At 46.9% G+C, this 26045-nt stretch overlaps 1 long non-coding RNA gene across 2 annotated transcripts in view; it reads right to left on the bottom strand.

Moving 5' to 3' along the window:
• Window positions 1-14684: 14684 nt before the first annotated feature.
• LOC125435602 overlaps window positions 14685-26045 on the bottom strand; it is a 30628-nt gene continuing 19267 nt past the window's right edge. The window contains exons 3-5 of one of the 2 annotated variants that reach the window (XR_007244896.1): window positions 21160-21359; window positions 15453-15454; window positions 14685-14695 (exon numbers count right to left, since the gene is read on the bottom strand). This is a non-coding gene — a long non-coding RNA (uncharacterized LOC125435602). Of the gene's footprint in view, window positions 14696-15452; window positions 15455-21159; window positions 21412-26045 lie in introns of those variants that run through there. The other variant, XR_007244895.1, reaches the window with a different exon arrangement.

Genomic DNA, 26045 nt, shown 5'->3' with positions numbered 1-26045 from the left:
CCCATGTCAGGGAAAGCTTCATCTTCTGGGTGTCCTGAGGTAGCTATCTGGAAAAGCGCTGGGCTGGTTCAACACAAGTATCCCCCTTGTCATTTATATATTTATAGCTTTCCCCCCCTCCTCATCAGGTGCGCAAAGCAGCTTATAAAGGGAAGGGTGGTATGTAAATCAAATAATAACACAATTCTGCCCTCCTCTGTTCCCACAACAACAGCCCTGTGAGGTGGCTTGGGTCCCAAGACTGTAGGCCAAACTTCCACGGCAGAGTGGGGTTTCAATCTTGGGTCTCTCAGATTGCGGCCCTACATTCTAACCATTACATTGTGCTGGCTGTCATTCTGACCACCCAACTACAGCATGCTGGCTTGGGAATCATCCAACAGTACCAGATGGTCGCCAAATGACAAAGGCAAATGACATCTTCTGCTACTATGATATGGTGGCTGGTATGAAAAACTAGAACCGGGGAGACCCAGGTTCAAATCCCAGCTCTCTGCAAAACTCACTGGGTGACCTTGAGCCGATCATTCTCTTGTAGCCTAATCTACTTCACAGGTTTGTTGTGAGGCTAAAATGGAGGGGGGGCGGCATGCATTTTTTGCTTTGGTAAAAGAGTGTGGCAAAGCTGTAATGAGTTTTTAGCCTTCTTTTGCCTTGCATATAGAATTCAATTTTGGAAAACGCTGTTTGGTACACAGAATACTATATGGCAGAGAATACTGTCAATCACAGCCAACCTTCTGCATTCCCATAGGGTTTTCAAGGCAAGAGACATTCAGACGTGGTTTGCCATTGCCTGCCTCTGCCTAGCAAACCAGACCTAACTTCCATAATCTGAGGAAACAAGGCTAGCCTAGGCCGTCCAGGGCAGGACCAGAGGAAGAATCAATAGTGCCAAATATACCTTTCATTGACCCAGCTAATGTTGGTGGCATGCAGAAGCTCCCAGGCTCCAATTAAAAGGACCAGGCAGGGAGCCGTGAGGTGCAGTGGTTATCTGGAGAACTGGGTTTGATTCCCCACTCCTCCACCTGAGTGGCAGAGGCTTATCTGGTGAACTAGATGTGGTTTTGCACTCCTACATTCCTGCTGAGTGACCTTGGGTTAGTCACAGTTCTTCAGAACTCTCTCAGCCCCACCTACTTTACAAGGTGTCCGTTGTGGGGAGAGGAAGGAAAAAGAGCTTGTAGGCCACCTTGAGTCTCCTGTCCTCTTCCTCCTCCTGCTCCTGCTCCTCTTCCTCATAAAGTATAAGGCAGCTTTACAGGGAAAGACAGTGAGGTGAAATGATTGGCAGATGTACATTGCAGGATATGGGCCATTGTGTACACCAGCCATTCTTCTAATAGCCCCTTCATTGCCCGCAGTGATGTTAAGAAGAGACTTTTAAGTCTGTGGGCAGCGCTTGTGTCCTGTGCCCCCTGTCAGTTTCCAGTTGGGGCCTGGCATTTGGCAGAATTTACTATTCATCTACCCAGGTAATATTTCCGGACAGCCAAAGGGACTTGCCAACGCTGGCTGGAGAAATTCCTGGAGATCTGTGCTTGGAAGGATGGAGTTTGGGGAGGGGAGATAGTTTATCAAGGACATGATGTTGAAGAGTCCAGGCTGTGCAGCTGCCATTTCTCCAAGGGCAACTGATCTGTGAGAACTCAAGGCTCTACCTGGAGGTTGGCAATCCCAAAGGCACAAGCTGCCTCGTCTGTTTGGAGTGGCAGGACGGACGGTGCAGTGGTCTTTTGCTGGGCATCGTGCTTCGAGATGCCCATCCTGCCTGTTTCCATGGAAGGTACAGGGCCGCTCACAGTCAAGGTCAGTTCCTACCCAGTGAGTTTGTTGGCATTTGCAAGCAGAGGGGAGAAACTCTCCCTCCTCCCTCTGATAAGTGCACTCCACTCTCCGGTCTTCCCAGCAGCTGCTTTTTGCAAAGAAAATATTTTCCTCTATGCAGCTCAATTCTAACTCTCTATGGGGTGGAAGGAAATAGGAATACATATAGAACTTTGGGCAGGGTTTATTTATCACAAAAGCAGGGATGGCTCTAGGAGGGTGCTGCAGGTGCCCCAGGTGGCAGGCAGATAGGGAGCGGCTGCAGGAGGTGGGGGAGGCTCAGTTGCCTGGAAGAGATAGTTCATTCTGCAGTGCACCCCATTCCCTGGATTAGGCCGCTGCTAGGAGGTAAGGGGTCAGGGGAGAAGGAGACCCTGGGCCTCAGGAGGTGCAACTCTTGGGTAAGGCAGAAGATGAGGTTGTTAGTCAGGTAAGTCTACAGTGAATGAAAAGAAGAAGAGTTGGATTTATGTCCCCCCTTTCTCTCCTGTAAGGAGACTCAAAGGGACTTACAAACTCCTTTCCCTTCCTGCCTCACAACAAACACCCTGTGAGGTGGGTTGGGTTGAGAGAGCTTGGAAGAGCTGTGACTAGCCCATGGTCACCCAGCTGGCATGTGTTGGAGTGCACAAGCTAATCTAGTTCACCAGATAAGCCTCCACAGCTCAAATGGCAGAGCGGGGAATCCAACCCAGTGAAGAAAAGAAGGGGGAGGTAAACGTTTCTGAGGAGATGTTCAAAGATGTGAAATTCTATGCAGTGGGGAACACAGACCCTCAATTAGCTTTCCAAGGCCTCCCTAATTCCCTCCTTAATTCCCTCCTTCCACTCCACCCTCCGCCCTGCTCTTTTACAGACCACACATTCACAATGGGCATGGGTGTGCAGTGGACCTGAATGAGTCAGTCAGGCCTCTGTTGAAGAAGGCAGGGACTGATGGGAATTGTAGTCCATGAACATCTGGAGCACCATAGGTTGACCACCCCTACTGTAGGGGGAGGAAGCAATCAGTAGTCCTCTTCACTGCCCACACCCTGTTGTGTCACTTCCATGGCTGCTACTGGACAGAGTCAAACAGGAAGGCTGGCAGATGTGAAGCGGACCAAGAGGAAAATTTGCCAGGGATTCCCCCCGCCCCCACCCCCACCCCCACCCCCGGCAGCCCCCAGTTCCCTGGAGCAGCTCCTATTCATCAGCCAGCACCTCTGTCAAATACTCTATAGGAAAACCCCTCCACAAATCTTGCAATCATTATCAGTATCTCAGTTGTTTTATTTATTTATCAATTTAATCGCTTTATCCCCTGCTTTTCTCTGCAGTGGGTACCTGAAGCAGTTTAGAAGGAGGAGTAGGAGTAGGAGTTTGGATTGATATCCCCCCTTTCTCTCCTATAGGAGACTCAGAGGGGTTTACAATCTCCTTGCCCTTCCCCCCTCACAACAAACACCCTGTGAGGTGGGTGGGGCTGAGAGAGCTCCAAAAAAGCTGTGACTAGCCCAAGGTCACCCAGCTGGCGTGTGTGGGAGTGCACAAGCTAATCTGGTTCACCAGATAAGCCTCCACAGCTCAAGTGGCAGCGCGGGGAATTAGAACGCACCTGCTCTTCACCACTATGCCACTGCTGCTCCTTTACGATGTTCTCCTCTCCTCCATTTTATTTTTAGTTATTCTGAGCAGCATGATTCTCAGCCTGCCCCCCCCCCCCCCCGTCTTCTCAGGTTTCCAAAGGCCTTTCTCATACTTACATTTTGCAATACTGTATATACCTCCCGGTAAATTACATTGACTCGGAGTGAATGTAATTTATGACATCTGTCATGTTAGAGATTGGGTCAAGGTGTGCTGTTCAGTCATTTTGCTTCGGGAAAGGATCCCTTGCTATCTTGCAATGGACTACAGGATGGAAGTCTTGGAGCAAGTACTACTACACACTGGCACCCTTTCATGCACGTAGGTAAGGGGGCGGGTTCTCGGGTTTGAAGTGGGATCAGAGTTCCTGCCCTTCGGGTCAGTGTCTGGAGCAAAGACTGGTTCCTCTGGCCAGGCAAGAGTGTGAGATTGTATAGAGATCAGCAGGTCAAGTAAATGGAAGGTGCCTGGTTGAAAGGGGTTGTGCTTCACATCATTGCACGGTCAGTCCAAAGTATTTTGTCACCTGGAGCAAGAGGTGCCAGTCACTTTCCAGGCAGCACCCTGGTGACTGGGCTTGGATCTAGCTAGGTAGTGGGGCCAATAGGATGACCCTTTTGATGGCTGGGAGTGTGATGGCTGGGAGTGTGCCAAATGTCTGTGATGCATTGGCACCTGCCTCCCTGTATCATCCCAGGCAATGATCTTGAATAGTTTGGCCAGGAAACCAGCATCCAAGGATTCTTGGATGTATCACCACCACCACTACTTGGTGTAGTGGTTAAGGGCAGATGGACTCTTATCTGGAGAACTGGGTTTGATTCCCCCGTCCTCCACATGAGCAGAAGACTCTAATCTAGTGAACTGGATTTGTTTCCCTGCTCCTACCCACAAAGCCTGCTGGGTGACCTTGGGCTAGTCACAGATCTCTCAGAACTCTCTCAGCCCCATCTACCTCACAGTTGTGGGAGAGGAAGGGAAGGAGTTTGTAAGCCGCTTTGAGACTCCCTACAGGAGAAAAAGGTGGGGTATTAATCCAAACTCTTCTTCTCCCTTCTCAACTCACCAGAGATAATTATTTCAGGTTAAGGCTGTCAAAAGAGCCAGAGCTGTTTGAGATTTAAGGCTCAATGCACACTTCATCCAGCATTTCCAATCGGGAACTTTTTGGAAGTTTCCAAGGGAGACTGCCACCCCCTCAAAGCAATCACAGTTGATCATATGAATTTTGATCTATTCAGTAATTGAATGTATCTGCATATATTTGCACATGAGTTGGCATCTATCTTTGAGGTTTAGATGTTACCTGCCCAGGTCCCTCCTGGAGGCTGGTGGTCCTAATGGGGCAGCTTACTAGCAAATTTGATCTTTTCATGGGGCACATCTTACTCCAAGGCTTTGGGCACTGTTGTAGGCAGAGATTGCTCAACAGCACAGGACTGAGGCTGTCTGAAGAGTTTAGTGACACAGAGCCGGTGGTTGATACAAGAGAAAGATTGTGACTCCCCTCCCCATCATCAGCCTTGGTTGACTGAAGCAACTTGTGCCATTAGAAATAAAGCAACACCCGATTACAACCCCCAACACACACAATTGATTAATTCATTGGAGGTACTCATGAAGTGTCTTGGATGTTGGGCAAGAGGAAAGGCTCGAATGCTGATGGTCGGGGATAAGTGGGGGAGGAGGAGGGAGAGACTTCCATTGAGATTTTAAAATAGCAACAGAATTAGCTAATTAGATCTCTCCAGGGAGCAAATTCCAGCCAGGAGAAAGCCAAGCTGAAGCAGCGGGGAGGTTGAAGGCACAAATGGCAGAGAAGAGAGATTGCAGCCGACTGGGGGGGAATGACCCCTCCCCAGCAATCTCTTCGATTCCCTTTCCTTCTGTCATCTGCACTCACACACCAGGGCTCGTTCAAGGTATTTTGTTGGGCCAAGTGAGGTACAATCGTTCTCCTACCCCACCCCTGTTGCCTCTGGCCCGGCCCAAGCCAAAGCTCTGTAGCCAGGCCACAGTAACTTTGTAGGAGCTTGCTTGGGCCCTTTCAGAGCAGCAGAGCAGAATGCTAGTTCCCTGCTGTGTTGCTGATGGCGGGCAGCCAGCTGGGACCCCGCAGGGCATCAGTGACATCCTCATTCTACCATCTTGACTAGTCACTTTTTGTGGGTTGGCTTGAGAACCCTCTCTCTCTTTCTCTGTCTCTCATCAGTGTCTCTGGCTGTGTCTATTTGTCTCACACCATTTTCTTTGCAAGCTCTTTAGAGTTGGAATCTGTTGTTTTTTCATTGTCTCTGACTACTCTTTCTAGTGCCAGGTGTGCTGACAACACCATAATGCACAAAGAAAGTGGATGAACCACCTTTTTAGCTAGAACTGGGAAGACCTGGGTCTGTGCACTCACTGGAGGACTTAAACAATTGTCCCCTGCTCTTTCCTTCCTTCCTTCCTTCCGTCCCTCCCTTCTCCTAGCTTAACTAAGGATGCCAACCTCCAGGCCAGGCCTGGGGATCTCCTGGAATTACAAGCCACACATCTTTAGGCAACAGAGACTCCTTCCGCACATGCAGAATAATGCACTTTCAATTCATTTTCATAATTGTTTGCAAGTGGATTTTGCTATTCTGCCAGTAAAATCCAGCTACAAAGTGCATTGGAAGTAGATTGAAAGTGCATTAGTCTGCATGTGCGGAAGGGGTCAGAGATCAGTTCCTTTGCAGGAAATGGAAGCTTTGGCAGGTGGATTCTGTGGCATTATACTCTGCTGAGGTCCCCCCTCCCCAAGCCCCACCCCCAAATCTCCAGGAATTTCCAAAGCCAGAGTTGACAACCCTAATGTCAGGACTGATGTGAATCTAAAATGGGGGATGCCAGCAATGTGTATATTATCCCAAGCTCCTTGTAGAAAAAGTGGGATTAAAATCTTTTTTTAAAAAAAGGTCTGAATTGGGTTTATTTTAAACCTTGTTTGGGGTTTGTCTGCATAGCTGTTCCCATACCCTCCATCCAGGGCTTTAGCAACATGATCCCAGTGGGGTGGCTCTGTGTACCATGGTGCCCACAAGTAAATTTCTTTAACTGACACCTACTCACTTGTGGGGGAAAATTCAAAGGTTTTTGGACAGAAGAGAGTGTTGGGTTGTTCCTAGGATGGCCAGTTCTAAGTTGGAAAATTCTTGGAAATTAGAGATTCGACCCAGCAGAAGACAAGTTTGGGGGAGGGAACTGTGATGCCACTGAGTCCACCCTCTGGAACTACCATCTTCTCCTGGGAAATTGATCTTCCTAGCTTGGAGATTTGCTGTCATTCTGATGGATATGCCCTGGGCTCACCGTAGATACAGCCTTTCTTCTGTCTGTGGGCTTTGAAATCTTCCCCAGCGGCCTTGCAGGGAGCAAACCTTCCCCTTTTTTGAGAAACTGAAACTACCAAAGCTAAAAACAAAAACACTGAAAGCCACATCATGGAGACCAACCCAAACATTACAACAAATGTTGTGCAAGCTTTCAAGTTGCACGGAACCCTTCACCAGGCTAGATTTTAAAAACAAAAGGGCAGCCAGTGACGGTGGAATGAATGACCACGGCATCTGGGCCTCTTTTTCTGTATCCCAGATGCTTTGCTGAGTGTGGCTTGCTGGTATCAGCTCATGCCCTAGGCCGAATTCTCACTGAAAATGTAATCTAGATACAACCAAGTTTCAAAAGAATCGGCACCTTTTCATCCAGGTTCCAATATCCTCACTGCAGCATGTTTCTAGTGAAGACTTCTAGGCCTGCCCCTTGGGGTGTGTGTGTGTGTGTGCCTGCTGTCAGGGGTGCAATTGTTAAGCTAGCAGCACCAAAATTTCAGAGTATCTCTAGGAGACACTCCTAATGATACCACCCAGGTTTGGTGAAGTTTGGTTCATGGGGGCCAAAGTTATGGATCCTCAAATGTGAAGCCCCCATCTCCTATTAGCTCCCATTGGAAACAATTGGGGATAGGGGCACCCCCTTTGGGAGTCCATAGCTTTGGACCCCCTGGACCAAACATAACAAGACCTGGGTGGTATCAGTAGGAGACTCTCCTGATGATACCACCTAGATTTGGTGAAGTTCGGTTCATGGGGGCCAAAGTTATGGACCCTCAAATGTGTAGCCCCCATCTCCTATTAGCTCCCATTGGTGTGTTTTTTCAAAAAGGTGCATATACAAGTAGGTCCAGGAAAATCCCACACAAAAGGGCGGGGGAGCACCAGAAACTGGGCTGATCTGTGTTCCACGGTTTGACTGTGAGGAGATCTTGAGGGAACCTGAATATTTCCGGTGACTATCCCAGGATTAATCTCCAGAGAGGATATCACCCTAGAATGCTGGAAAGAAGAAACTAACACAGAAGCCTCTTGGAGAAAATAAAGTCACCAACAGGTAGGTCATCAAATGTCTCAAAGGCTAGATGGACACACAAACCTCTTCAAAAACTGAGAACAAAGGGAAAAGGAAATCCACCTTTCATAAACACCACCAGAGAAGAATTGTGTCGGTGCACTAAGCAAAGAATCAGTATAAATCAAACTAGGGGAGTATTGTATTGTTGAAGGCTTTCACGGCCGGAATCACTGGGATGCTGTGTGGTTTCCAGGCTGTATGGCCGTGTTCTAGCAGCATTCTCTCCTGACGTTTCACCTGCATCTGTGGCTGGCGCCAGCCACAGATACAGGCGAAATGTCAGGAGAGAATGCTGCTAGAACACTGCCATATAGTCCAGCACCCTAGGGGAGTCTTACCTGATGTAAAGGGGTGATGCCACATTGGCCCATTCCACACAAGCCCCTGAAAATGTTTTGTAAACATTTTTTTAAAAAACCCATTTGTCCTCACCCACCCCCTTGAAAATGCTTCTTGTGGTAGTCCCAGTTTTTAAAAAAAACTTCTTAGATGTGTAGTTATCAAGCTTCACACCCTCATGCTGTGATTCTCTAGGGCTCGTGTCTATATAGCTGCATAGACACAACCCCCTGAAATAATTTTTTAAAAAACTGATGGAAATACAGCATGAGAGCACGGGAAAATGTTTTAAAGAGGTCACACAGCAAGTGGAAATGTTTTCAAAGAAAAATTGCTAGGGAACAACATGCAAATAAAACATTTTCAGGTAGGAAATAAAACGTTTTGGGCAGAAAACTACACGGAACTCCATGAAGAAAATATTCTATTTCTTGCCTCAAAATGTTTTATTTGTTTATGTGGAACTGGCCATCATAATGTTTACAGAGTGGTTTGCCGTTGCCTTCCCCCTCATTGTGCCCCCAGCAAGCTGGGTACTCATTTTACCGACCTCGTAAGGATGGAAGGCTGAGCCTTTAACCAGCCACCTGAAAGTGACTTCTGTTGGGATCGAAATCAACTTGTGAGCAGAGCTTTTACTGCTGTACTACAGTGTACCAATGGAGCAGTTTTATTACCTAGTGAGATATCCCGTATTCTTTCTCTTGCAGTTGAAACTTCTTTGAAACCAAATGCGTGCATTTATTTAATGAAACACTGACTTTTCCATAAAGGCAGAATAAATGTCTGCAAATCCAAATGCAGCAAGGTAAATTCTGAAGTTGCCCAACTAGAAATGCCACTGGATTTTTATTTTACCAGTCACTTGGGTCAGCCTTACAGAATCACTGAAAAGGTTATTCCCATCCTGTGGGTCTGGTGCCTGACATAAGGATGCGCTGGAATGTCACATGGCTTCCCTTGGCATTCACACCTTCTCGACCAGCTGCCTCTTTACACCCTTTACACTTTACACTTCTGATCTTTCCTGGCCTCTTAACACTAGAATGTTTCAATAGAAACATTCAATGTACTTTCTACAGCTATCTCACACATCCTGATAACTCTGCGAGGAAAGCCAGTATTTTTATTCCACCATTGAGGACTAGGAAGTTGAACTGGACAAAAGGTGGGCTCTCCTTTTTAAGCAGATGGATCATGGCTGATTCTGTGAATTTAGGCCAGGGGTGTCCAACTCTGGTGCTTCAGATGTTCATGGGCTACAATTCCATCAGCCCCTGCTGGCATGGCCAATTGGAACATCTGAAGCACCAGAGTTGGACACCCCTGACTTAGGCGGATCATGAGATGGAGGGCAGAAAGTGATGAGTCAGTGCTTGACTGTTGTGGCCCTTTCTTACACACCAAGGGAAATGTCAATCACCACTTTGGGATCAGGAAGGAATTTTCTTCCAGGTTAGACTGAGCAGGAGTTTTGGAGGCTTTTTGCCTTCCCGTGGGCATATGGCAGGGGTCATTGGGGTTGGAGGAAGCTAGTTGTGAATTTCCTGCATTATGGAGCATCATCTTCAAAAAGTGCAGCTTGTTCTAGACTAAGTGGCAATGTACTCCACCCTGAACCTATGCAGCTCCTGAGAAGCCAAGCAAGGATCACCTAGTATATTTGGATCGAGAAGACCCCCAAGGAAAGGCTTGCTTGGCAGAGCAGTAGGTGTTATATGTTATGTGTTACCTGTTATGTTATGTGTAATTTCTATACCGCCCTCTCCCAAAGGGCTCAGGGTGGTGCACAAGATGATAATACAGTATATATACAATGGTCATGACATCGGCAACATCAGTAATAAACAACAATCAATAAACCATGGACAAGTGCTGTACCTTATGATTCTTGACAAATGTATTTTTCTTTTATGTACACTGAGAGCATATGCACCGGAGACAAATTCCTTGTGTGTCCAATCACACTTGGCCAATAAAGATTCTATTCTATTCTATTCTATTCTATTCTATTCTATTCTATTCTATTCTATTCTATTCTATTCTATTCTATTCAATATTTCAATATCAGCAATACTCAATGTAATAACATATAACAACCCTCATAACAAAACATGATCAACATCATACATCAGAACAACATAACAATTCTTAATATAACAATGTCCAAAATATCTTAACAACATAACATAACATCACCACACAACATGACAGTAAAATAACATCCTAATATCCCTATAACATCACATAATAATTACCCCACCATATAGTACATGATGATAAACAGAAAGAACCTAACCAGGAGGACTAACTTAAAGGAATTGTTTGCGGAAATTATTTATGAGTCTAGCCTTGTTTTGCTTGTAACAAAATACTGGAACCCTATTAGGTCTGTTGGCATCCAACCTGCTCGAGAATAAGCAGCTGCATGACTGAACTCTGTTTCAGCTCCACAGTTGAAAAGGTCCCATGAGCATTTGCTTCTCACTTGCCGTGGAAGCCTCTTGCTGGGCGTCACCATATGCCAGCTTCAACCTGACAGCACCTTATGGACCTACATTTTCCTGGCCTGCACAACAGACAATGACAGTTTGAATCTGTGAAATTTCAACAGGTTTTCAGGAAGTTGATTCAGAGGACACAATCCTCCCAGGAACGTGTGGTGCTCAGGCACCTTTGGAACTTATGTTGCTGAATTTTGATTCACAGTCATTTATTTTGCCTTCATTGACAATTCATTGCCAAGGGGACAGTTAGAACCTTTTGGAGGTCATTTATTCTGATGGTTGCCATGGGTTGGAAGCAACTTCACAGCAACAGATCCTCTGAAGATGCCAGCCACGGATGCAGGTGAAACGTCAGGAGAAAATGCTACTGGAACACGGCCATACAATCCAGAAAACCCACAACACCCTAGTGATTCTGGCCGTGAAAGCCTTTGACAATACAACTTCACAGCACTTACCCCCACTTCCTTGTTCTATCTGTGCAACCTCCAGCCATTGGAGGAAAGGGGGGGGGGGGTTGCCATCTTTCATCCAGCATTAACCTGCTAGACCTTGTAAGTTTTAGGTGAATTTCAATGGTCTGTTGCTCAAGCAAGCAATAGACCCTCAGTGAGAAAGAAATTACAGTTCTTTTGATCCTTCTGAAGTGGTGCCTGGAAGAGCAAGAGGAACTGCTGCTGTGTTGATGTGGAAAGTCAGGAAAAACCCTGAAGAAAGTGAGCACATATTGATTCCCTTTGCAAAGAGAGGAAAGGTTTCTGAGGTTTCAGAAACCATGGAGATTCTCTGATCAGAGGTGTGGTGAGTTTGGGAGAGGGGGAAATGTGTGCATATCCAAGAATCCAAACCAAAGTGAATGAACATTCAATGTGAAGGAGACCACAAGTGTATAAATGACCACACACACACAGGGCAGGGTCCCTGGTCCACATCCCCTCTCCCTACACCTACTGGGAACTGGTGGGGAAGCATTAAGAATGGTTGTGGCACCTTGAAGGGGTGTGTGTGTGTGTATGTGGGTGTGTGTGTGTACTGAGCCTTTCTTAGGCTCTGCATTGGTAATTTAGCAGAGTGCACAAGGCTTCAGTGTGCATAGCAGAGCCATCCGATCTAGCCTTTCTGTGTGCCAGGAACAAAATTACTCAGAGTCTTTTATCTATTCAAACTAATATACTTCATTTATTGTAGGGACTCCAATTCTTGACAGGAGAGAGAGCAAATGTAGTTTCCTAATCCAGTCTAACTGTGATAGGGGAAGTTACAGGGTTTGTATGTATCCTGCCTTCATGCTTGCAAGATGGAGAAGTGTGCACGTGAGTGGAGGTGTGAGAAGGAGGAAGGAAGTTTCCCTGAGCAGTGATCTACACATCAAAGGGAAGTGTCAGAGCAGTAGAGAAATTATGTCCAGTGTCTTGACCCTTCTGTCTTTCTGACTGTCCAGTGAAGTCCTCCTCTGGAGTGCAAAGTGCTTCATTTCTGACTCCTGCTTGCAAGCAGGAATGAATGACTGGGAGCCCCATCCAGAGGGACTTACCCCTGCGGGGTGATCCTGTGTGCAACTGCTGCCCTCCTGCCCCATGCTGGAATGCGGTACTGAATGCAATGCCAGCATAGCGGTGGTGGGCCAGGGGCATGGCTGGGGGGAAGAGCCAATATCAGTCAGCTCCCTCCTGGCCATTCAAAGCACTATGCTGGCAAACTGGAATCAAGACTTACGCCACCCTTTTGGCTGGCGTAAGTCTATGAAGCCGAGTGGGGAGCAGCAGTGGCGTAGTGGTTAAGAGCAGGTGTACTCTAATCTGGAGGAACCGGGTTTGATTCCCTGCTCTGCCGAGCTGTGGAGGCTTATCTGGTGAACCAGATTAGCCTGTACACCCATGACACCAGCTGGGTGACCTTGGGCTAGTCACAGTTCTTCGGAGCTCTCTCAGCCCCACAGGGTGTTTATTGCGAGGTGGGAAGGGAAAGGAGATTGTAAGCCCCTTTGAGTCTCCTTGCAGGTCAGGTCCAACTCTTCTTCTTCTTTCCAGCAGGGAGGCTTTCACTCTTTTGAAGCTTCCCTGCACTGCCGAAAAGCCCCTTGGAAGGGGAGCAGCGGGATGGTACAGTTGCGGCACTGCAGCCTGCCGCCTGGACTTGTGGGTGGGGCTGCCCATGTCTTTTACTGCATCAGGCCTCAAGCAAAGGGCAACGAGAGGCTGTGACTATTGTGTTCTGCCTGACCTGCTACCCTCACCAAGCCTCAGAGAAAGCTGGCCTCTGGCTTTTCATCCACCATCTTGAAAACACACACATTCCGCACATGCAGAATAATGCACTTTCAAACTGCTTTCAGTGCTATTTGAAGCTGTGCGGAATAGCAAAATCCACTTGCAAACAGTTGTGAAAGTGGTTTGAAAATGCATTATTTTGCGTTTGCGGAAGGGGCCTCAGTTATTAAAAATGGAAAATACAACTTTGCACCATTTCCCATTCTTCTAATTAGTTAATACAGTTGCTTAAGCTAGGAATATGGATATGATCTTAAATTTTCATTCTATGCCCCGGCTCAGATCTCTCATTCCAAGCTTGTTTCCTTACAACAGTATGCATACTCTCAGGGGTACGCACCAGAGCATTTGGGGGTATGCAAAATAATTACGTAATGGGTTTGCTATTATGGGGGTGTAATTTTAGAGAAATGGATTGCTAAGAGGTACACGAACGAAGAAGGGTTCGGAACCACTACCTTACAACAATTGTCTTGTTCCATTATTTCAAAACATGGTATGGGGGAGGGGTCAGAACAGGAAAAGTTTCAGAGAATTGCTGGAAGTAAAGTGGTGGGAGAGACCGTCCCTCTTTCAACTTCTGCGGCTGAGGCAGTCAGCACAAATTCAGTGCCATCACCAAGGCACTGAATAGGTTAAGAAAAGGCAATTGGGGTGTGGGGCGGGGGGGGGGGGAGAGCCACTTATGTTGTGCAATGCAAAACAGTTCTCTCTCTTTGCTGTGCTATCCTGTCAAAGGTGGCACCAAAGATAACAAAGGCTGAATTGTCCAGAACACCTGGATAATGGGGGGAGGGGGGCTGTCTATGGGGTGATGGCTTGAATTCCCTTCAATAATGCCAAGCTTTTCAGAGCTGCCTTGAATATGCATGATACATTTCCTGGTTAATACTACTTCTGGGGTTTTTGGTGAACCAAATCAGTACTACTGTGCGGCTTCTGCCTGCTCCAAATTCCCTGCTGTGATGATCCTTTGTACTGTTACTATGATTATTATGAGTTTCATTATTTGTATATTATTATTCATATAGCACTTTAAGAGTTTAAAGAACTCCACAAACATTACGCCAATAATCTTTACAGTTTCTTCATATTTCTTAATCAATAGTACCAGATGCATGTGAGGAGGCCAAACCTCGGAGAGCAGTGTCAGCCCATGTGGCAAGATCATAGCTAAATTAAGGTTAACGGAAGGTTTTACCTTCTGCAGTCATCCCAAGCCATTTCAAAGGAAGCTTAGCAATGAGGACTAGAAGCCTGCTTTTTGCTTTTTTATGTGACTTTTGCCACTGATTTGGGGCTCAAGAGAGGCTGTACTTGTAGCTGCAGGGTAACTAGTAGGATTGCCAATCTCCAGGGGTACCCTGGAGATCTCCTGGAATTACAACTGGTCTCCTGATTACAAAGATCAGCTGCCTTGGAGAAAATGGCTGCTTTTGAAGGTGTACTGAATAGCATTAGAACCTGCTGACGTCTCTTCCCTGCCCAAACCCTGCTGAGATGATCAGCCATTTCCCCCGCCTGCTTCCTTCCTTGCAACCCTTTTTTGCTGCTTTTTTGTTTCTCAACCTTTGTCTAGTGTTATTTTGCTGGATTAAAGATGGGTAGTCTTCACTGCTAATGTTAAAAAGCCCTTCATGTCACTCTTAATGTAATGGTGGAGCTAGTGGAACTACTGCCTGCAGGCCTCTTCCTTGTTTCTGTTGCATGCCACCTTTTGTTTATTTGTTTGTTTCATGACTACTGTCCAGCAGGACTTCACTGGCACCGTCCTTTGCAACAGATGACCATTTCCTTCACTTTCCCTGTGAAGGCAGAGGAAAAGTCACACTTTTCCCACTTTTGGAAACCATGGGATTCCCTCAGCTGCAGTGTGGTGAGTTCGGGAGAATCTGACTCAAAAGTAGTGTATGTTCACTACGGGACAGACCACAAGTACACAAATGGCCTTTGTCTACTGTGCGATTCTATGTGGATTTGGGAACAAGGATCTTCTTGAGGTGAGCCGTCAATAGATTCTTCCCTCCCGCCCCCCACACAAAGTCAACTGAAAAGGAAACCAACCACCCATCAGCTGGGATCATGGAGGCCATACACAATGTTCCAAGCATGCCGGGGGCTTCTCTACCCCCCCCTTCTCTGTGACAGTCCCTCCTGCAGCCTATAAAAGATGCTTTTGAGAGCTGGGGAACTCTACTGGCATGCCATGAAGCACTGGGGAGGAGAGTTTGTGGGATCCCCACTAGGATTGCCAACCTTCAGTAGGGGACTGGAGACCTCCCAGAATTAAAACTGATCTCAAGTCTACAGAGATAAGTTCCCCTGGACAAAGTGACTGCTTAGGAGGAAGGACTTGTTGACGTTATACCATGCTGAGGGTCCTGCAACCCTGCCCTCCTTAGATTCCACCTCTAATACTCTAGGAATTTTCCAAGCAAGAACTGACAACTCCAGTTCCAACCACTGTGAAGCAAATGTTGCCTGTGCTTCTTCCTTGTACTGGAGGCATTTTCTTATGCAGTGAAGACAAAACAGAAGACTACCAAGGAATTGTCTGGTATGGAAGGAGGAAGAAAGCCATCTGAGAAATGGAATGCATGTTCCAGTTAGTGCCTCTGTCAGTCCTTTGATTTACAGGCAGGGGAAATGGCAAAACTCCCTCATTTCCTTGCTGCTTAGCCTGAGAGGAGAGAGGCTGGTGTCACCTGGGGGAGGATCATCCCACATCCCTTATCTTTCCCCTGGGGCCCTGCTGCTACAAGGTTGCACTCTGTAAAGGCCAAGCTGGCCCTGACTTGCCAGCGTGTTGCCAGTTGGGTCACGGCATGGCAACAGGTTGGCTGCCAACATTCACCCAGTGAGCCGTGAATGAGGAGGAGGAGGAGGAGGAGGAGGAGGAGGAGGCCTCCATCTGGCCCCTGAGGGAGGGAGGTCAGCCGGCAAGGGCAGCCGAGACCTCCTGGCCTAGCTCCACTGGCACGCCTCCCAAGGCTGCAGCCCAGTCACTTTTTGGCAGCAGCTGCACATGACGAGCTTTCGTCCTCATTAAAAGGGAAGTTCATAACGAAAACAAAAGCGGGTTTCAGGCCAAATGGAGCTTTTCCCACTTGCTTTCCACCCAAGACTTGGCAGGATTGCCTCCAGGGCCCTGGGCTGCTTCTATAGGGAGAGAATTCTCTACAGAGACTGCTCTGTGAAGGTCTTGTTGCTGCCATGGACGCTGAAGCCTTTGCAGTGGCAACAGAGATCTCCTCAGCAGTTTTCCCTGTACTTTCCTTGCCTCGCCCTTTGCAGCCACCTTTTGTCTCCATGCAGACCAGTGGGCTTTAAAAACAATCTCAGGAATTGCTACAGTGCTATGATGCTATTTATTTATATTATTTATAGCCCATTTTTCTCACTGAGATTCAAGGTGGACCACACAGTGTTAATCTATGCAGTCATAGACATTTAATAAGCAATGTGATAGGGCTAGGATTGCAGAACTTTGGCATAGAGATTTAATGAGATGCCATTTACCAGCTGATTTGATTTGCTTCCTTGCTATGAAAAGCTTCAGCTGTTTGTTTCCACATATTAAACTGCTTTAAAGAGACAGGATATTTTTTTCTTCAGGCTATTGGCTGCGTCTCCTTGCCATAATGGTATTGCGGGATCCAGTGGGCTGACCTTTTAATGCTTGGGTGTGCAGAGGTCATCTGTGATGTGAGGAGGCAAAACCAAACCTGATTTGCGGGCAAGTTATTTGATTTAGTCCTTCAAACATAAGAGGACTTTTAATAATAAAAAGATCTAGCTAATGATCTTGTATGTATAAGCAAAATAAAAATTCCATATTTATGTTTCCAATATTGCTTCTCTGAGAAGATTCATAAAGTATTATTTTCTTGTGTCCAGCCTATGAAACAAAGGCTGATTATACACTGGTCCTCTGCCCCACACTTAAGGGAGATTCTCTTCAGGGCAGAGATTCTGTATGGGTGCCTTTTCCTCCCTCTCACACTCAGTGCACGGCAGATCCCATAATCTCTGCTGTTTGTAAAATCAGCCAAAGAGCTACCTTTTCCTCTGCTTCGCAGGGAAGATGAGACAAATGGCCCTGCATAATTCTTTGCTTTGGACTTGTTTGCTCCACCCTGTGTCTCCTGCTCTACTTCCACCCTCTCTGATGATCGGGGCTGGTGGTGGTGGTGGTTCAAATTTTATTTTAACTTCAAGCATTTGTACCATATTAGATCTATCAAAATAATGGTAGATCAAATACAAGAATATTGAAATAATAAGCCTCTCTCTCCTCCCGTGGCAGCAGCACTGGCAGGAGGTATATGTGTGTGTGTGGGGGGGGGGGGGGAGAGGAGAGAGAATATCAGTTCTAGGACATAGTCTCCTTCAGCAGAGTGTGGTTCAGGGAATTGCTTCGCCTCTTTCATGGGGGTGGGAATTTTTTTTGGAAAGGGGCTACAATATTGATATAACTGCAACAACAGCAATATTGATATAACTAATTCAAAGTTTTATCAAAGCCAGCAAACTTGAGACTGCGTGCCTTTAAGATTGACTTGATGGCAAAGTTAAGAGAATCAGGACAAGAAGACCTGGGAGAGTTCAGCAGACAAACTGTGGAGGAGGTAGTGGAGTGTCTCCTTGCATGTAAACAGAGAAACGTGAGGAGATCCCACTACAACCCCACTGCACAGCGAAGAGCCCTGAGATAAGTGTTACATGCATAATGAGCCAACATTGTTTAAGGCAAGGATTCTCATTCAGAGAGCATCCTTCCTCCTAGCTCTCTGGAGCACTGTGGTACCCACCCTATGTTTCAGGAAAGTAGTCAGTTCTTTAGAAATTGGGATAATGTCCTCATTACTATGGGTCTAAGATGAAACTGACAGTTTTATTTGTTTTTTTTTTAACACCAACAAATTGTCCACAGTGATCATATCAAGGTTGTGCAGATGTGAACATTCTTGTGTCAACACCAACCAGGGGTGAAAAGAAAAATTGATTGCAAGTTAAAAAATTATTATGGAGAGGGGTTTTAACCATTGCTTTTCCTGAAGAAGTAAGAATAAACTTGAAGGAGAAAGTACCATCAAGTCAGTCAACCCAGTAGAATTTTCAAGGCAAGAGACATTCTTGCTGTTGCGCATCTCTGTGTAACAAACTCTGGACTTCCTTCATGGTCTCCCACAGAAGAATTAACCAGGGCTGAATCAGCTTAGCTTTTGAGATCTGATGAGTCTGGGTTAGCCTGGGCCAGCCAGATCAGGACATTTAAAACACAGGGAAACATTTATTTTATAACACCCAGCTGAATAAAAACTTTTAGAGCACTTTAAGGCTTGCATACTTTTTGGTAACATTCCTCTGACTTGAAGAAGGGAACAGTTTGGATTTATACCCTTTCTTCCTCTCCTGTAAGGAGTCTTACAGCAGCTTACAAACTCCCTTCCCTTCCTCTCCCCACAACAGACATTTTGTGAGGTAGGTGGAGCTGAGAGAGCTGAGAGAACTGTGACTAGCTCAAGGTTACCCAGCAGGCTTCATGTGTGTACCTTATTCCTCATAAGCATCGAAGTGGCTCTAAACCTCATCTCGCCATTCCTGCCCCCTCCCATCGCAGCTCCCACTCCCTCCACCTTCCATTGCTTCAGTCCAGAGCTGGCTGCAATGAGGGGGGTGTATGTGTGGGAGGGGGCAGGAGGTAATGGCAGATGAAGCTACAATTTTACTCAGGTCTTTGGGAGGAACAGGGTATGGGAGGGGGAAACAAGTCACATGGAGGAGTGGAAATCAAGGCCACTTAATAGTTAAATTCTGTCAAGTCAGACCCCACTTAGGCAACCCCACATGGGGTTTTCAAAGCACAAAATTAGCAGCCCTGGTCTTCCTTGGTGGTTTCCCATCTGAAATACTAACCATGACCAACTCTGCTGAGACAAGCTCAGGCTAGTCTGGGCTATTCAGACTTCTAGGTCATATGATGTGTATGCAGAGGTGGGATCCAGCAGGCCTCCCAAGCAGGCTCCCCAGAGTAGGTTACCACCATTTGTAGTGTGCCGAGTGGAGGTGAGCCACCACTGGGTGATTTTGCCAATGCTGGTTTTGCCTTTAGCTACGCCCCTCCTCTCAGCAGTAGTGTGCAGAACTTGAAGCAGTCTAGCAGGAGGTGCACCGGCGTGCATGGCAGCCTGCTGCTTTGCAGCGTATTCGCTCTCGCCTTTAAGGACTTTTGTGCTGCATCCTTGTTACAGCCCCTCGCCTAGGAATGCCCTCGGCCATTCCTGGAATGCCCGCCACGCCCCTATCGCGGCTCCCCAGCCCCATGGGATCCCACCACCATGGGAACCTGTTTGAATCCCACCACCATGGGAACCTGTTACTAAAATTTTTGGATCCCACCACTGTGTGTATGTGTAAAGTGCCATCGAATCACAGCTAACTTTTCAAGGCAAATGATTGAGCAGAGGTAGTTTGCCATTGCCTTCCTCTTTAGAGTCTTCCTTGGTGGTATCCCATTTAAGTACCAGTCCTGCTTAGCTTCTGAGATCCGATAAGACTGGACTATATTATATCATTCTATATCATGGGTCACTTTATAGGAATATATTATTGTTTGGGGTGGTGGTCACGGCATCCTTTAGTCATGTAGCTCTTTTGGTTGACGGGGATTGTGAGTGTGGCTGTCCATAATCCACAGAGTGAGTATCACTCTTTCAGGGCTTCACCATGTCCTGATCTTGTCCTTGGGCAAAAGGAAACTGTACATACTTACAGGGCACATCTTGCTCTTGTAAAAACGATTCCACGGGTTCTAAAGCTGAGCCCTGGCACTCACCAGGCAGGCTGATCCTGTGGCTCAAGGAGAGCCCTAGGCAGTGGCGTTCCTGCCTAGGGACAGGGGGTACCCTCTGTCCCCGGGCGCCCCTCATTTGGTCACATGGGGGGGCGCCAGCATTTCAGGGTCGTTTGTGGGTTTTTTAAGTTTTTTAAAGTGTTTTTTTTCACGTTCCGGCCTCCCGTAGGCGCATTTCTCTAGGACTAGCAACACCAAAATTTCAGGGTACCGTCCAGAGACTGTCCTGATGATACTATCCGAATTTGGTGATGTTTGGTTTAGGGGCAGCAAAGTTATGGACCCCCAAAGGGGGTGACCCCAACCCCATTGTTTTCAATGGGAGCTAACCTGAGATGGGGGCTACCCATTTGGGGGCTCATAACATTGGTCCCCCTGAACATAACTTCACCAAACTTGGGTGGCATCATAAGAATAGTTAACAGATGATACCCTGAAATTTTGGTGTCACTAGCTTTAAAAATACACTTCTTCCAGGCAACCCCAAGAAATGCGCCCAAGATTCTTTGCTTTTAGCATCTTTGCTCCATTGCAGGAACCAATGGGGAATTTCTGATAGTGTAGGCAGGCTGCACATTCTCAAGTTTGAAGATAGAGGCAGGGCTCAGACTTTCAGGATGGCTCCAGGACGGGCCTCCTGGTAATAGCATCCAGGCTTGGAGACCTTTGCTTCTGGGGGTTCAATCTTTTATGGGCCCCCAAAAGGTTTATTATTTTGTTTCCCCTCGCCTTTGCACATGAAAGCCTGTGGGCTGAGTTCTCTCAGAACTATCTCAACTTCCACTCCAGCTAAAAGCTCACCAAGCTTGGATGCTACTACCAGGAGACCCTCCTTGGAGCCACTTTGAAAGTCTGGCTCTCTATCTTCTCGAAAATGTGCAGCCTGCCCTCAGAAATTCCTCATTAGCTACAATGGAGCAAAGTCACTGCAAAACAAAGAATCTTTGGGCAAATTTCTTCGGGTGCCTGGAAGGGGCGTATTTTTCCCTTAGTGATTAATTAAAATTGTGGGTATCATCATCTATTAACTATTCTTATGATGTGCTACCTAAGTTTGGTGATAGTCATGTCTAGGGGGACCAAAGCTATGGTCCCTCAAATGGGTAGCCCCTCACCCCAGGTTAGGTTCCCCACAGGAAAAACACGCGGATGGGGGTATTCCATTTGCGTGTCCAAAACTATTGCTGCCCCTGAAAACAAACATCGCTAAAATCCTTGTGGTGGTATCATCATCTGAGCAGTCTCCTGATGATGCCCTGAAATCATGGTGCTGTTAGCTTTAAAATGCTCCCTGTACAAAACACCAAAAATACCCCCCCAAAACCCAAATACCTTGCATTCAAGATTTGTTCATATTTGGGTAGGACATAATCGGACAATTTTTGTCCTGAAAGTGTCTAATTTGCCCAGATTCCTCAGCTGAATCTGATATTTGTTTCATCTGAATCTCCAACTCTCAGGAAAGTGATGCTGTTTCAGGGTAGTGGAGAATCTATCCTTTGTCATATCACTTTCAATTTTGTTTTAACCTCGGGACCCCTGATTCTCCCTGTTAAGGTAGGTTGACAAAGAAGAATCTATGAGTTCTTTCAGGGTTTAAACACCATTGAAAGTGCGATGCTGTTTCTAGGGCAAAGGATTCAACTGGAGGTGCTCGGTAGGAGAGATGATGCTGACATTTGTTTATAAATGTTTTGCTGAGAGTGATTTGTGAGAGATTTACATGCTTAATACCCACTTGCACTGGCTTGGAGTTACTTTCTCAGGTTAACAACCTACCCATAGGTTGTGCAGATTAGGAAATTAGGAAAAGAGTTGGTGGGGAGAGAGCCATGTATGTTTTGACGGGAGGGGGGAGGTGTTTTGTGAGCTGGTACAAAAAATCATTGTTTGGTCATGGGGGGGGAGGGTGGCAGCCCATACAATGGCTGGGAGGGGGGCTTTCAAACTCAGGTTTTGTCCCCCTAGGGTGTTAGCTTGCCTAGGAGTAATTTCCTGGCCCTAGGCCATGACACCTTGCAAGCTCCTTTGGAATCTACTTCGCACTGGAGTCCCAGACCTTTTCCAGGAAGGGAGGAGACACTGGCTAGCATCTGGTTAGAAGAATCTGCGGATGACTCGGAGATGCTTGGGATTGGGAGGGGTGGGGAGCAATTCTGTGTCGTGGCTGGCTGCTCCTCCCCCAGCCCCAAATGTGACTCTGCCTCTATGGGTCCCTTTCTCCTTCTGAGTCAATGTGTCTTTTTGTTGTGCTGCTGCTGGGACTTGAAGCCCGCCAGGCGGGAGGGACAATACGTCGCATTGTTCCCTTTCAGCAACATCTGACGGCCCCAGAGGGAGAGAGCCAGAGAGAGTCGGTTTGGAGCATAGAATGGAGCTTGGGAGGAAGAGGAGCGGAAAGGCCGACGCAGGGACGCATGCCTTCCCACTCCGTCTGCCAGCAATGCAGAGGACCAGGCCTGCTGGGGAGGCAAGGGGCCAAAATTTGGACACCCTACAGGGCAACAGATAAGCTGGCCCATGGTAATGCACAATCCCCGCCTAGCTGGTTCTCCTGTGCAAGCCGCACTGAAGATCACTGCAAGGAAAGCTTCCCCGCTTGCATTTCAGCCTGTCAGCTGAGCCGATCGATATACAACTGGCTTTTAAAAGAACTATTTGGCCTGCAGAAATCCTCAGGCAACACATTTGACTGCAAAAGATAAATAACGGCCCCACTTAAATGCGACACTGAATTAGGGTTGCCATCTTTCAGGTGGGGCCTGGAGATCTCCTGATTCCCAGCGGAAAGAGATCAGTTCTCCTGGAGGAAACAGCTTCTTTGTAGGGTGGAGTCTATGGCATTATACCCAGCTGAGGTTCTTCCTCTCCCCAAACTCCACCTTCCCCAGGCTCCACCCCCCAAAATATCCAGGAGTTCTCTGCCTGGAGCTGGCAACTTTACCAGTGAGTGGGAGTACAGTGAATGTACCTGTGTGGTGTTGTGCATAACAGGGTCTTGTTTAAACAAAGACACCTCACTTGTGGATAAGGTTTCCAACTCTAGGTTAGAAAATTCCTTGAGATTTTTTTGAGGGGGGGGCCTGGGAAAGGTGGGGTTTGGGGAGGAGAGGCCCCTTTCCAGGGTGTAATGCTGTAAAGCCCACCCTCCAAAGCAACCATTTTCTGAGGAACCTCGGTTTTCATTGCCTTCAGTTTTCATCGGTTTCGGTTTTCATCTATTTGCCTCGGTTTTCATCAATTTGCAGTAAGGTTTGTGGAGAAAAATCACCTGGACAAAGCTGCTGCAGGCCGTATCTGCAACTTGTTTAATGACAATGTCTTGCCTCATTTCAGACAAATCTTAAAGAGGCGTCAGAAACAGACCTCTTTTGGACAGCTTTCTGGCTCTGAAGCTGGTCCTAGTGTTATTGTTTGTTACTGTTTTCAGCATTAAACACTATATTTATTCTCCAAAAAATGTGTTTTTGGTATGTTTTTTGGAATGCCTAGATTGTAATTTAATTGGACGGCGACATTGATTCCCATGGAAAAAAGTTTTCTGTCTCGGAGCTCATCGGCTCTGCCTTTCACTGATTCTTCTCGGACGGATTACCAGTGAAAACCAAAGTTCCACTGTACTCTAGAAATCAGTAGTAATACTGGAGGATTTTCAGGTCCCACCTGGAACTTGACATCCCTACTTTCAGAAACTTGCTAGGCTGGAGCGATGTTATAGAGCTGCCAACAGGCCTGAAGGGAAAATATCCTGTCCCTTTAACAGAGGCCTCCTGCAAGGAAATGGGCAGCGAAAGCTTTTCAGGGCACAGGGGACAATCACAACCCCTTCAGCCTGTATTTTGCTTTGCCAGCATCCTAATGTTTCTGATATAGTGTCAGGAGGATTGGGTTAAACACAGTGTAGAGTGGGTGGGACGTTATTCTTTATTTAGATCATTCCTGTCTTTCTTTCACCCAACACCATCAGGACTCAAGGCAGGTGGGGCCAACAGATGCAATGCAAAAATAATAATTTAAATGAATTAAAGAGCACATAATTGAAGATGGGTAATAAAGAGACCTGTAGAACTCAGGCTAGCTTGATCTCATCGGCTCTCAGAATCTAAGCAGAGTTGGCTGCAATTAGTACCTGGATGGAAAACGACCAAAGAATATCAGGATTGCTATGCGGAGTGATTGCAAACCTCTTCTGTTTGTCACTTGCCTTGAAAACCTTACGTTGTCACCATCAGGTGATGGCCCTTTCCATCACCAACCAAAACAGGAAGTTAAAACTGTTGGACAAGAGAGTTGTCTGCCTGGTGTCACGTCCCAATCATGAAACTGCTGTGGATGGCCCAAAAATGGGTTCCGGTTGTCAGCAGGCCACTCTGCCCGGTCAACCTTACATCCCTGTTCTGAGAAGCCCACTGCAGAGACAAGACCTGTTCTGTGGCCAAGTCACCAAAGAGGCTGCCTGGGGTGGCACAAAGAGGTGGGTCTGGATGCCTTGCAGGGGTTCAGCAGCCCGGAGCTCAAGGGAGGCTGCTTTTTTGCTGGCAAAATTGGGCTGGGAGATTGGGCATGAGGTTTGTTTGGGGTGATGACATACCTTGAAATGGCCCCGTGTAGATGTCTTAGGGTTGCCAGCTCTGTATTGGGAAGTTCCTGGAGACTTGGGGGTGACGCCTAGTGCGGGTGGAATTTGTTGGACGGAGGAAGCTCAGCATGGATGCCGTAGAGTCCTCCCTCTGAGATTGCTGTTTACTCCAAGGGGAACTGACCTCTGTAGTCTAGATATGATATCAGTTGCAATTCTGAGAGATCTCTAGCTTGGCCTGGAGGTTGGCAACCTTACCTCCACTGGGTGTCCAGACTGTTCAAGACTTTCCACTTCCTTTCAGTGAGAGACGGGACCCTCCCTATCTCCCATTCTGAGAATTCCAGGAAATAGTCCTTTTTAAGAGAAAAGCCCCAAGGCAGACATCCTGTGTTTTCCCTTAGCTTCTGGCCAAAGCAACTGAAACAAGAGTTTTGTGGAATATTAAAGGCTAACCCAGTTTTATTGTAGTGTACACCTCACCCTTATCAGATCTAAGAAGCTAAACAGGAGTAGCCCTGGTTAATATTTGGGTGGGGGACCACCAAGGAAATCCAGGGTTGCTATAGAGGGGCAGGCAATGGCAAACCGCCTGTATTACCAGTACAGGTTCTTGCCTTGGAATTGCCATAAGATGGTTGTGACTTGACAGCATTTTCCACCACCACCACCACCACATGTTCATGGAGCCACAAAAGCTGATACAAAGAGAAAATCTTATTTGCCTTTTTGGTGCCCAAAGACTTCTGTGTAGTTTAGATTCAAACTCCTCCAGAAAGATTCTGGCTGAAAGGAGAGTCTCAGATTTTCCACCTCACCTCCGGTGGTAATGGGCTGTTAACTTTAAGACCTTATTAGCAGGTCTGGAGTGTCAAAGCTGTTAACCTTCACACGCTGCTGCTTCTCCAACCAGAAAATCCTGGCTCCCTGGGAAACCCATCCAGAAACCTGTGGCTGGTACAGATGTGTCAGCCTCTAGGGCTGCAACATCAGACCTTTTTTCAGGGAAAGGCTCACCTCTGGAACATGTGAAGTTTTGTTTTTAAAGAAAGGGAAGAGAGTGTCCCTGAGCATATGCAGAGTGCATTCTCCTTGTGCCCAGGATTCAACAGAAGGAATCTTCCAGTCCGTGAAAACATTTTAAAAAAAGTTTTGGGTGAAGTTTACAGTCTTTCCAGGATAAATGAGATTATGCTAATCAATCTCCTAAATAGCTGGAGGGTTTGTAACTTTCCAGCAGAAATCCCTTTTCCTTCTGTCTGCTAGTGATGACAGTCCCTTTTCAGAAGTGAAACTGAAAGCATCACCACAGTATGCCTCAGGCCAAAGGCTGTCAGTGTAAACTCTGGAATAACAAGGGACTTTTTGGAAGGTTGGGGAGTGGTTGTGAGCAATTCCATGAGGGAGGAGACATTGTAGTTTCACTTCCGTGGTCAGCAAAAAAATTCAGTGTTTCTAAAGGTTGTGGCAACGGGAGGAGGGGGGAATTGCCAGCTTCTGTGAGTCCCCTGACCACATTATATTGCTCATGTCACAAAGTTGCTTGTGTGAGTGCTCACAGGGTTGCCAGCCTACAGGCTGGACCTGGGGTTCCTCAGAACTAA

The sequence above is a fragment of the Sphaerodactylus townsendi genome, linkage group LG06 (genome assembly GCF_021028975.2).
Source record: "Sphaerodactylus townsendi isolate TG3544 linkage group LG06, MPM_Stown_v2.3, whole genome shotgun sequence".
NCBI lineage: Eukaryota > Metazoa > Chordata > Lepidosauria > Squamata > Sphaerodactylidae > Sphaerodactylus > Sphaerodactylus townsendi.
This window is presented reverse-complemented; position numbering and strand designations above follow the sequence as displayed.